Source organism: Crocodylus porosus, unplaced genomic scaffold, assembly GCF_001723895.1.
Source record: "Crocodylus porosus isolate Cpor-Errol unplaced genomic scaffold, CroPor_comp1, whole genome shotgun sequence".
Lineage (NCBI taxonomy): Eukaryota > Metazoa > Chordata > Crocodylia > Crocodylidae > Crocodylus > Crocodylus porosus.
The window spans coordinates 81503435-81516407 of NW_017728918.1; positions in this window are offsets into that span (position 1 = coordinate 81503435).

Here is a 12973-nt window from a genome sequence, read left to right on the forward strand (position 1 = left end):
CCAAATCCCTGGCAGGCATCCTATCAAGCCCAGAGTCCTTGGAGTTCAGATGCCCTCTAGTCTCACTTGCCCCTAGCGAAAAGGCCAAAGGAGAAAGCTAGAGGGAAAGCCTGAGAACAATTCCCCAAATCCATTAATTGTGTAGCGGAGATCCTAGCCTTTGGAGGCATTTGTAGACTCTCACAGGAGTCAGCCTGCCCACAGTGCAAGGGATAGGCCTCCCTCTCTAACTATACCAAGTCATTCAAGCTCAAGAAGAGGAGTATCTCTCCTGCCAGGTAAGTAAAACCACCTGGTTGATCATGGTATCTCTCCTGGGAGTATACCACAGGGATAGATTAGTGCAACCCATCTGAATAAGATATGGTGGTGCCCATTAACTATACTCCCTCTCAGTGCTGACTCTTCTTAAATTATGGTGAGTACTGCATACATTTTAGCTGTAGGAATGAAGAGGAATCTGATCTGTGCCTTTCTTTCCCATTTCCAATGATTCCTGTTTCTTCACCATCCTTAAATGCCTGGAAAACACCATCAAATGGGGCTCCAAACATTTCACTCAAAATCCGTCTGCTGCCTCCTCTCTCAGACTGTCATATATAATTAGTGTGGTCATTGGTGCCAAGTTTGGTTTTTGCCAGTGGGTGCTTGCAGATATAATACTACCCCTTCAAAAAACCCAGCACTTTAAATTAAACTTGGTGTGTTCCCACACATGCCCACAGGAGCCAATTCATTACTTTAACTCAGCTTGCCAGCCATCTGTAAAGATTGGTGATTTAGTGGGGCTTTTTGGTGCTTTTCTAATAGCTAATTGAATCAGCTTTAGCTAAAAGCACCAAACAGCCCCATTGAAGCACCAGATCTATACAGAGACTGCAGAGCCAGGTTGAAGCAATGCACTTTTTCCAGTAAAACGCTGTTTTCTTTTTTTATAAATGTCTGCAAGCATCCACAAAGATCTAACATGTGAAATGAAAACAGCCATGGCTTGTGGGTGCTGAGCATGTGCTAGCTTTTTTTCTGTGAGTACTTGAGTTTTATGAGTGTGGCTCCATGTAGTGAAGTTGGATCAGATTGCCCTGTGCCTCGTATGCATATATATTTTTGGAATATCCCAGGACTCATGACAAGAACACTTGGTTCCAGTCATGGGTGTGGGGCTACTAACATGGATACTTTGTGGGGGATAGCTAAAGTACACAGCCATACTGAGCAATGCTGAATTGTGAGGTCACCATGGCTTGAAATCCTGTAGACTCTGGTGGGCCCAGCCCAATGAACTATATGGTAAATAATGAGCCTTTTGGCTTTGGACTAATATGATGGTTAGTTCGTAGTATATATAAGTAGGTGCTAAAGTGCTGTTTAACAGAGTCTTTATGGAATACCTATGCTAAAACCAACAACAGTTTAAAAAAAAAGGCAACATCCCTCAGCTCTGAATGAGCAAAGTGTATGGGTATTATATAGAAATTACTACAGCTAAGTTTAATTTCAAAATCATTGTTTTCAGATTTTTTCCTCATTTCCATGTGTTCAGAGATATGAGGGTCTGACAGGAAGGGGAAGGGGCTACAGGGGGCAGAAGTTGGGAGGGGAATAGGGCAAGGGCACTACTTCACCACCCCTCCCCACCAATTTCTTTTCCCCACTGTCATAGTTAGGAGGGCCAAATTCAAGGCAAATATCTAATAATTTGATTTTATACCTAGAAAAGTATAACAAACTTATATGTTTTCTATATATAGAATGTAATTATTGGGGGGAGGGGCTTTTCTTATAATCAGGGTCATCTTATACTCAAGTTAATATGGTAGTTTGGCCAGTTAAATCTAAAATGAACTAAACTTGAAAAAAACAATTAAAAAAAAAAAAGCTCAGTTGTTACATTTCTGCTTTACCTTTTTTCATTCAGAGAAGACCTTATTGATGATTTATTGTTGAATATGCCATTGTGTTCTAAGAGGATGGTAAAGTTTTACCAGTAAACTAGTGACTCTTTCAAATACTCCCCCTCTATATGTACCTAACTTTTTCCTTTCAGTTAAAACTGATTACTGAAGAATCTAAGGAACATCTTTCTTATACTGTAAAAGCATGTGAACATCAAATCTTTTGTCTTCTGATTGAAACTTTCCAGCATTGTCCAAGTTTGTTTATTTTTCCCGTTTAATGGGTGCGTTCAGATGAGCATGCATGTGCAGTTTCCAGTGCTGTAGGCCCATGCACAACACATTCAGTCATTTGCAGGGACAGGAGATCCCAGTGTCAAAAAAACATTTGCTAGAAAAAGCGCAATGGTGCATGTGGTGGCAATACATGCCTCCCAAAGCCAAAACCAGTCTCTGGCTGTCAGCCAGGCTTCACATCCCTAGACGCTGCCACTGGAGCCCTGGGAGGCCCCCAGGACACCAGGTAAGATTGTGCACATGCCCTGAGATGTGCACAATCAAGTCTCTGAGTAACAGTCAAGTGCTCCAAATAAGAATTAGTCTGATCATGCTATGGGACTGTAGTATGTTATAGTGTGTAACATTTATAACATTTTAAACAACTTTAAAAGCTGTAAAGATTGACTCAACAGTTGCTACATAATGGTATAGTGTTACGAAACAGTCTAACTGTATAAAAAATGACCCTGGATAAAAGCATGAATAACTCTGAAACTCATCACTGTGATACTTAAGTAGGAGGAAGTCTTATTCCAGTGAAGTTATGCAAGTTGAAAACTTTCCCCCATAAAGGAAAAAAACAGAATCTGAAGCAATTGTACACATATTCTGACCTTACTGTTAGGAACCAGTAAGACCTGCCTAAATTGTGAGGAGGGCACTCTCACAGGGAAGGTCTTAAATGCTGGCATTTGTTCTTCATTCTGAACATTCAGTTTGACATATCTCTTCTCTATGAAATCACTTTTCTGTGGGGACTGGTTAAGTCAAATTTCAGTGCTTTGTATTAAAGGTTTTGTATTTACAAAAACCAGTCATTTGTTGGCTTGTCTTTACACATGACTTTACACATTGGCGTGTGTTTGAGAGGTCTCTCCCTCTATGACTGCACCTTCCTAAAACAGTTGCATTCCCTTGCAACAATTCTGTAGAAGGCAGGGTAGATTTGCACCAAAGTGTGTGTGTGTGTGTGTGTGTGTGCGCGCACACATAATGTGCATGTGTATGTATCAATATATTAATTAGTGAGGTAGGTTAAAGACTGCTGAAAGCAGAACCTTAACAAAACCATGAAACTAACACCCAGGAAAAATAAGAATAGCCACTACTTTTTTGATATTCAGCCCTAATACAAAATGTACCTCTTCACCCCAGCTATTTCACAATAGTATCGCTCTCATGGGTACTATTGAAAATGAACAGGAAAACATGTGAACGTGCTTCAGGATGGCAGAGAAGAAAGAAAACACTGACGTGTTTTTGAGGATCAGCGCTCAGATACTGCATTGAGGACAGCCAAAATCCCTTGAAGGAGAAGCTAACTGTATTTGACCTCTAGTTTTAATACCCAGCCTCACATAGATAACACTTTTTGATGAATTGCTTAAAACACATTTAATTATTTTGTCATATCAGCATCAGGCTAATTAAAAATACTACACTTTAAAGACTTCTCTAAGAAGTAAAGGGAATTTTTAAATGAGTATATTTACAGAAAGATCTAAAAGAGCCTGGACTTAGCTTTCCCTCTCCCAGCTCTTTAATACTTTGACTATTTTCCCCACATGCAATTTATTTTTCTACTAATAATTAATAAATTTTTTGGAAGGCCCACAACCAGAGGGACATGTAATAGTCTAGCAAAATGTCTTTGGCAAGAGTTTTGCACACTTGGCTGGTTTATTTCTAAGATCTCACTTAAGGACAAGACATTTGGAACACTTTTTTTTCCTGGGCATCACAACATAACAGCTCTTCTGTTTAGCATATTTGAGGCAGATGGTAGCAAATCTATTCTTTATGCCTTTTATGCCTCCCTGATAGTAGGCAATAAAAATCAGCTTTGAGGCAAACCTGCACAAGAAGGATTTCTCATAGCTGCTGGGCAGCTGGCTCAGCCATCATGATGTGTTTGTGCACATGTTACTTATTTGAAGTGGTGTTCAGGGACTTCCTCACAGACAATACTCTCTAGAAAATAGAGTTGAAAAGAACCCTAGAAACATTATACATTACAGTAGTCATGAAGAATAATCTTGAGATTGTCAGGTTTGGTTATTGGGGAAAAAAATGTTGCTGAATGAACTGTGGAGATTTTGAACCCCTAACCAGTGGTTCCCTTTGGCACATTTTTATAAATTTCTGTGTTTTATTTCAGAAGCTTAATCTAAGCAGCTCCAGAGTGCCTCAAGTTTGTGAACAATCATCTGCAAATGACGTTTCTTGTATTAGACCTTTCTGGTTGCCATAAAACATAGTCAAAATTACTTTTGTGATGCGACTTTTGTCATGACTGAAATTTAGAGGTGAAGAACTTAGTGAAAATACTACTACTACTACTACAAATACTACCAAGCTTTTTTTCCTCAAAAAGGCATAGCCACTTATCCAGGCTCTAATAATTTTCACCATCATCTTTGGAACAAAAGCATAACATATATAGAACATTTTTGCTTTTGTTAACCTTGTGTCCTAACCCCCAAATAAATAAATAATAAAAAGCAGCAAAAAAAAAAAAATCTCCTTTTCTGTTGATACTTCCTGTGCTTACTTTCATCGCCATGAAGGAGACTGGAGACTCCCCAGAGAGACTAACCACACAGTTGAGAAATCTTGCTAATCAAAACAGAGACTAAATTTACACTCTGGAATTTATATTGCCCTACTATAACCAATTGGCTCAGGCACAAGCCAACACATTCAGATCTCACGTTGGATATTTACGACAACTGTATTTTTATGCTAATTGTTCCTAACCTAGTGTTCTAATATAAACCTAGGCTATAACAAATGGCATGAAAAATGTGCAAACACACAAATTACATTTAAAAAGTCTCTGTTATGGAAATTAAATGTGGAAAAGCAGAGAGCTAACAAATACGTAAATGACAGAAAGCATTTTGTTCATTGGGGCTTTGAGTGTAATGCATACTGAAATGGGAGAGTGATGTTTAGAGTCACATTTAAAGGAAACTACTTCCTGGTTTTCAGCAGACATCTGTGATGTTGAAACACTGTAAACAGAATATTTATTCCTGAATTTCACAGGGGTCCTTTGCCTTTAAAAAGGCTTGTAAGTGAGCCTCTAAATTCTGAACATTTGGTCTAATTCTCTACTACCTTGCAGTATGCATCATTATTTTTCCTTGCACTGAGCAGATATAACATGCTAACTTGATGGTTCAGGCAGAGAGACAGGAATGTCCTATGGAATGACTTTGAGCTTCAGTAATAATATAACTGAAGTGTACTATTTACTTATGAAAATCTGGACCTTGTTTGTTGTTGTACTAGGCACATTCATTTGCATCATTCTGAACTGATGACTGGATCTTTTCCCCTGGTCCCCTTGAAGTGGGGATATGATGGTTGAATTCCTCTCATTGTACATAATGCATAGACATTTGTACCAGTGGCAATATGGAAGCAAGCACCACTAAATCAAAATGGTATAATCACCTTGCACATATCTAAATTACTTAGAAGAGGGCAAATGAATGGATCTGGGTGCTGTACCATTTTGTCTGGTAGTAGTCTCTACCATTCTCCCCTTACACTGAGCTTTCCCTAATAGATGCCAAACAACACTTTAACAACACAGCTGTGGGACATAGGAGCTAAAGTCCCATTGACATTCAAACTCAGGGTGTTTACTTTGAATGGTATTTTTGCACAGCAGGTACCAGGATCACTAACAGACATACCTGCTTATCCACGGGCAATGTGGCATTCAAACTGTGAATAGAAAAGCTGTCCCTGCTGTTTGTAGAGTTTGGTAATTGAATTTCTATGCCTTACTTTGTACCACAAACTGATCCTACTGTCACATCCAAGCATAGACTGCTCAAACATTAGCTGTTGAATAATACACAAAGACTGAGGATAACATTTTCATATGTACCTAAATGACTTCAGAGCCTAAACCCTCTTAGTTTTATACAGGATGCAGGCTAATAACAGGTCAGATCTACAACAGGACTTTGAAACCTAAGTCCCAACTCACTTTCCCACTGGAACCTAAGTCCAAAATTCAGATCCTCACAACTTAGCAACCAGCTTCTTCCTAAAAAAGCCATACTACCTTTATTTTCCAGTGGTCTACTTAACAGAACCAAAGTGCATCTACACATGCAATTAAATCAACAAAATAAACTCGAGAACACTCTGAGCTGGAGTGAACTGCTCCTGGGCACAACTTCTACACATGTGCCTGGAACAGCAGCAATTTGAACTGGGATAGAACATGCATGGGCAGGCAGGGGGCACCAGGGGTTACCCTTGGGTCTGGATGCTGGTGTTGGGCTGCAGAGGGCTGGCTGGGGCACAAAGGTGCAGCACCTATGGAGCTGTCTGGTTAATCATCAGCCAGAAGTCTGGCCCCAGCCTGGTCACCATTTATACATGCATTTCATCACAGGTAAGTCCTCCAATGTAAAATAGTACATTCCCCAATAGTACTATCCTATGGCAAAGTTAATTAATTTACTGTGCCCTAATACTGGCTGATGTGTAAATTGTGACACTTTACTGCAGAGCTAATTAGTCTGCTCCATAGTAAAGCACACCTGTAGTTACACCCCCAAAATCTTAACAGTGTTCAGTGGTTAGGTGCCTATGCCATGTAAGAATCCACTGCCTAGATGTTCTTCTTTTCCTATCCTATCTGCAGGGCCTGGAATAATTAGTACACCAAGTGACAGCTCGAGCATGATTCTACAGTCTATCATTAAGAATATTTACATGGGAAAAATGGGTTGCCATCCTTGATCCTATGAAAGTGTAAGACTCCCTCCTTCTGGTAATTATTGCTGGCAAAGTGCAACGTTCTTCAGTTAAAAGGACTGAGAGAATTGCACTTCATGGGCATATCCCCATGAGTGTGCATGCACAGTTTGTCGCACCTCAAAGTAGTTTGAGGCACCGCAAACTGCACGTAGCACACATGCACCTCTGCATTGTTAGAAAGCAGTGTGGCAGGTTTTCTTGACACTAGAAAATCTTACTGTCAAAAAACCTGCCACTGAAAAAAGCAGCATGACGCACACAGCAGCAGTGTGTGCTGCCAGGAAAGGAGCCTGGCTGGCCAAAGCTATGCTCTGGCAGCTGGCCAGGCTCTGAGCAGCTGGCTCAGTGCTGCTGCTGTCCCAGGAGGTGTCCAGGACCCCAGGTAAGGCTTCTGGGGCCAGCACAGCCTCTCCTACCCCACCTAGGTCACTTTGCTGCATGCTAGAGTGCATGTGAAGGGTTATGCCCAGAGACAAACTAGAGAAGCCAGATACGTTCATATATATGTGTTGCTGCTGTTTGTCTCATGGGAAGCATACACCCCTGCATGTGCATACTCGTGGGGGTGGCTGCCTTCACTGCAATCAACTGAAACTCTTATAGACATACCCAAAACTACCTGGCTTGGGAACTAGTAGCTGTTTAGCTGTGACAGCAGGGGTATCTGTATGTTCTTCCATCCCAGTTAAATTGCTGGTTGCCTGGGTAACTACTTTTGACATCTTAGGTAGGTATTCTAAAATCTGAGCTATTAAATAAGGAAAGGTGCATTCACCTTTTCTGGCCATGTTTTATGAGAAGGGGCTGACATAGACAGCTAACTTCAAGAGATGGTTCAGCATTATGAATCCTGCTTGAAGATAGGCACCTCTTTCTAGCCTCTAGTAAGGTCTCTAAGCTGCTCTCTCCGTCTGTGTGTGTACTGCATTTTATATGAAGCGCATGCATGCACATGGCCACACGCACATATACATGCACACACGTGCATAGGGTTAGGTACCTAAGAATAGCATATAGAGATAGTTAGGTGCCTAGGCATCCTTCTCAGGATTCTATGAAGAGGCTGGGCACCTAGATACTTTTGTGGGTATAGGCCAAAGTCACTAGGGATTTCTGGAAATTTTACCCTAGGGCTTGTTTGAAAAATGAATAATAAAAAAAATGATTGCAACAGATGTAAGTGGCCATTGTTGGTTACTTATAAGTGCACTGAGAAACACAAGTCTAGAAACCCGTCTGGAAATAGGGTCTAAAATCCCTTTAACTGGCACTAAGTGCCACTTACGTGTTTGCCTTTAGGCAGCTGAGTAGTTCTTTACTTTAAAAAGGTGAAATAGGATTTTGCTTTTGCACCTAAATGGAAACTGAGCTCTCCTGAAAAACATCTGTGTTCAGCTTGTGTTCATCTTATTGGAAATCTGACCAATGAACCTTGGGTAGACAGAACAGACCTCATAATTTACTGAGTGGAAAATACATCGTTTAGATAAAAGAGGCAAGGTTTTTTGCAATATCTTTTTTTTTGGACCAACTGTATAGTTGAGAGTGTAGATGGACAAGCTTTCAGGCACAATTTCCCTTCTTCTGGTGTCTTTGATAGAGAAGACTTTTTAGACATCCACCTCCTTAGAAAAGCCTGCTCTAAAGGGCCCTGAAATAAACACCCTACCCTTACCTGGAAAACACTTGATTTCTGATGCTTCCTGATCCTACACTGTACTGAGAACATTTGTATTAATTTTCTCCTGTATTTTTCCACTTCCAAATCCATAACCAGCTTTTAGAATGGCATTGAGTACATTTCCAGTCAAAATTAATACCATTGCATATATTTTTTCTTTGGGTAATACTTCTTCCTTCTGACATTTCTCAATCATAAAGATATTTATGGGAAAGCATAAACCTTAAAAAGAAATTCTGGGGGGCTATTTAGAAAGCATTGCCCAGAACTTCTTTTGTTGTGCTGCTCTGGATGTAATACAAGCCTAGATGACTCATTAACTTTGGTTTTGGTTTGGTAGTTGACCCATTCATGTGCTTTAATTATTCATTTAAAAATAAATATTGATTGAGAAGAATTATCTAAACCAATTTGTTCTCCCTGACTTTCAGCTTTTATTTAGCATACTCTTTCCTGTAATTAATTGACAGCTCTAATTTAAAGCTGACATGAGTTGTAAACCTGGGAAAGCAAGATCTCCAGGAGCTTCATAAACAAGTATCATGGTGGTTAGGACCATGTTCCCCTTAATAGAATCACAGGGTTTGAAGGGACCTTAGAGATCATCTAGTCCAACCCCCACAGCTTGTACAAAAACACACAAATTAGTAAAATTTTAGGAAAAGTATTTTTCATACTGTTAAATAGGAGGATGTCCTGTCCAAATATAAGGGAAGTTTTACTGCAATTTTGAGATGAAGAAGATTGAGAACTCCTTGTGGTCCATAGGCTACATTCCACAGATATTTAACTATTCCTATGTGCAAAAATAAGAGCGAGATCCAAGAATAACTTTTATAGCACCTAATTCAACAGCTTCTCTGTATTTTAAGCAATTCCATTAAAATAGTACAAGATGGAATATATTTCTGCATTATAACAGGTAACGATGACATTTTACATGTTTATAAATGAAGGGTGAGATGATCTGTAGTCTGGAAGACATAAAAGAGTTTCATTACATACTCAAAGTTTCCACTTATCCATTCAGTAGAGGCCGTGGCAACAAGCAGCTTCTCTATTGATGTCAACGTGATAAAAGATTTATGTTACAAAATGTGTGTATAAAATGTGGTCTCTAGTGAGAATGAAAAGCAGGCTGATTTATTCTTTGGCATAATTTTAAATGTCATCAGTTAAGTTTAAGGGACATATTTGCCAATAGTTATTACTTCTTACATTCTTTACCAACACCATTTATTAAGTTACTTGGGTGACAGGTAAAAACAAAAACCAGGTTGCAAATAATTTTCCTTAAGGGGAATTAGAAGTTATAGAAAAGCCATGTGGAAGTCTTCTTTATATTGTTTTAGTTACAATTTAAAATATTGATGCTGCTGACTAATGTACATTCTTTAAATCAGAAATGACATTGGTTCCCAATTGGCTTGTGTAGAGGTTTTAGATGCTTTTAACTTTTAACATCCTTTGTCAGATTCTGTTACCATCCCTTCATCTGATTGTTGAATAGCCCAAGTTTTAATATAGACTCAAAATATATAATATTAGAGCAACTACTGTTTGGTTTCCATTTGAATCATCCTTCTCATATATCTTGTATACACTATGTATGCTGGGCAATCAATGAAGCTATGTTTTGAAATGAATGTCAGACTACAGAGTCTTCCCTTCTACTCATTTAGAAAAGCCCTTGACATGTCATACAAATTCTTACTGATATCAATAGGACATGAATTCAGACTTGGCTCCTAAGACATTAAGGAACATAATCTGTTCTCATTTACCAGTACAGATCAAGGGGGTCATTACATATGCTTTGAAATAGGTGCAGGCATTTTAATTAGAGCAGGTCCCAAGAGCATCTCATGTATTCTGCATCGTATGTATTCAGTGTCCTGTGCTTCAAAATGGTGGCAGGGGCACTTTAACTAAAGCTCTTCTGTGAGCTTTAGTTCAAGTATCCCTGCCATCATTTTAAAACATGGGATGCTGAATACATGTGACACTGAGGCTGCTGGGGTGTTCTAATTAGAACACTCCAGCAGACTTAAATTTTTTTAGTGCTCAACTTCGCATATATGTTGTAGGCATGGAGCACATGTATAGGTGTCCTTAGTTTTGGTCCAGATAGAAAAACAGGAATGTCTTCTGCCTGACCTTCAACTTGAACAATATCATATATCATAACTGATGTGTACCTGTTACCTGTGACAACCCGTGCCTTGTTTGCCATGGTTGTAGGTGCATTAGCTCCTCTCATGTCATTCTGAATTCATGATTAGTTCCTTTCCGTTGACCCCCAGGGAGTGAGACATACAGTTCAAATTCCCCTCCCTGTGCACTATTTGTAGTCATTAATCCTGGTAGCAAGGTGAGTGTAAGCAGTACTAAATCAGAATAGTAGAGCTTTGCACACAGATGTGTAAATAATTGTACTTACTACAGGCTGTGGAATAATCTGTGTAATGATTTACTAATCTATTTGAGAGAAAGAGAGGAAGACTTTTTAGATTAATAGGTAGAATACCAAGTTATTTAATTAAAAAAAACTGTGTGCACTATATAACTATTATACACAAAATATTATGATAAAAGAACATTATTAGAGTTGCACAGTAAATCCTTTCAGTGTTTGACCACTTGCCTATTATCCCTTAATAAACAACTCTGATTCACCCTTAGAGCAGGTATATCTTATGCTCTGAATGACACATGGAAAAATAGCATAGTTATATAAATAAAAGTTTCATTCTAACACTTAATGGGCCAGAATTTGCATAGGAATCCTTAATATTGACATTTCTTAATTTTTTAGTGTTTAACTTTGCATATATGCATTTCTTTTAATATATATATATTTGTGTAATTTTCTAAGCTTGAAAGAAATCGGACTAAAAATATAAAAATTCCTTCATAAAGTGTATGGGTCATCCATGGGCTGGTACCCTTAGTTTGACTGCAGTGGCCTTTGCTACTTGCATTAACAGTAACTGCTTGTAGTAGTAGATTGTCATTCCAGAAATGCCTCAGCACTGAGAGAGGTTTGGTTACTTTCCCAGTAGGTTTCAGGTCTTTAAGATCTCTAACTGGGCACAAAAATTAGCTAAAGATTTGACCTTAATCTCTTTGTGCCTCAGTTCCTGCTCCATAAGAAAGGGGCAGTTAAATACCTTACAGGGGTAGTGTGAAAATAAATTATTAATGTTTGTGAAGCTGTCTGATACTGCAGTAATGAATAGGCTCATGGAAAACAACTTTGCTTTCAGATCATGGCTTGAACAAAGGACAGTAAATAAAGCAGGTGGCCACACACTGAACAATGAAGGGAAAACAGAATACAGAATAATTGCTCATTAAATAAACACAATTCATTTCATGAGATGAACAAGGCAGAGGTCCTGGGGTGGGAGGAGGAAGTATGTGATCGCTATAAATAGAGAGAGTATCACAATGCATTGTGGAAGAAATCAAACTTCGCGTTGTGGTTGAATCAGAACTGACAGAGCCAGAGTTCTTTATTTAGGGCTATACTGTGATCAGAGGGAGAATTCCACACAGCAAGGGGAATCACCCACTTGTCTGTTTCAAAGGATTTCTCAAACTCTGTAAGTTTAAAAGCATATTTATACTTAAGACAGAGAAAGAGAAAAAAAAATACGACCTTGGAGAAACAAAACAAAGGTAAATCACACACAGACATACAGACAGTTTACTTAAAGAAAACATCTGTGCACAGGGTAATATATCAAGACAAAGCAAGGCATGCAGGAGTCCTTATCTCAGAATGTATAACTGAAATAAGCAGTATCAGCACTTCTGGTGTCTCTCTGTTTTCCTAGTCAAGCAGGCCAGAAGCCCGACCAAATCCACTACTACAGTAAAAGTTGAAAGAAACCAAACTTTGAATCTTACAATATTCTCTTAAGAAATAAAGAAGTGTGCTTGTACAGTAGGTAGTATAAATATATGCTGAATAGTGTTTTCATCTACAAATACTTATCTTTTTCTCCTTCTAAGAAGAAACAAGAAAGAATCTTTGGCTAGATCTGGATGTGCAGGCAGGTGTGGTGCTGCAAACCGCTTTGCAGCACAGCAAACTATGTGAGTTGCATTTTAATCAGTGTGTTAGGCACCAGGACAAATGCATAAACAGGGCTATCTACTCTCCTGTCTCTGCATGCTGTGGAGCCCCTGTGCTGATGAACCCTGAAGTCCAACCACCCGGCCCCTGGATGTGGGCACTGGGGTTCCGCAGGGCTTGGTCCTCGGGCCTGCACTGTTCAACTTCTTCATCAGTGACATGGATGAGGGGGTAAAAAGCACCCTGTTCAAA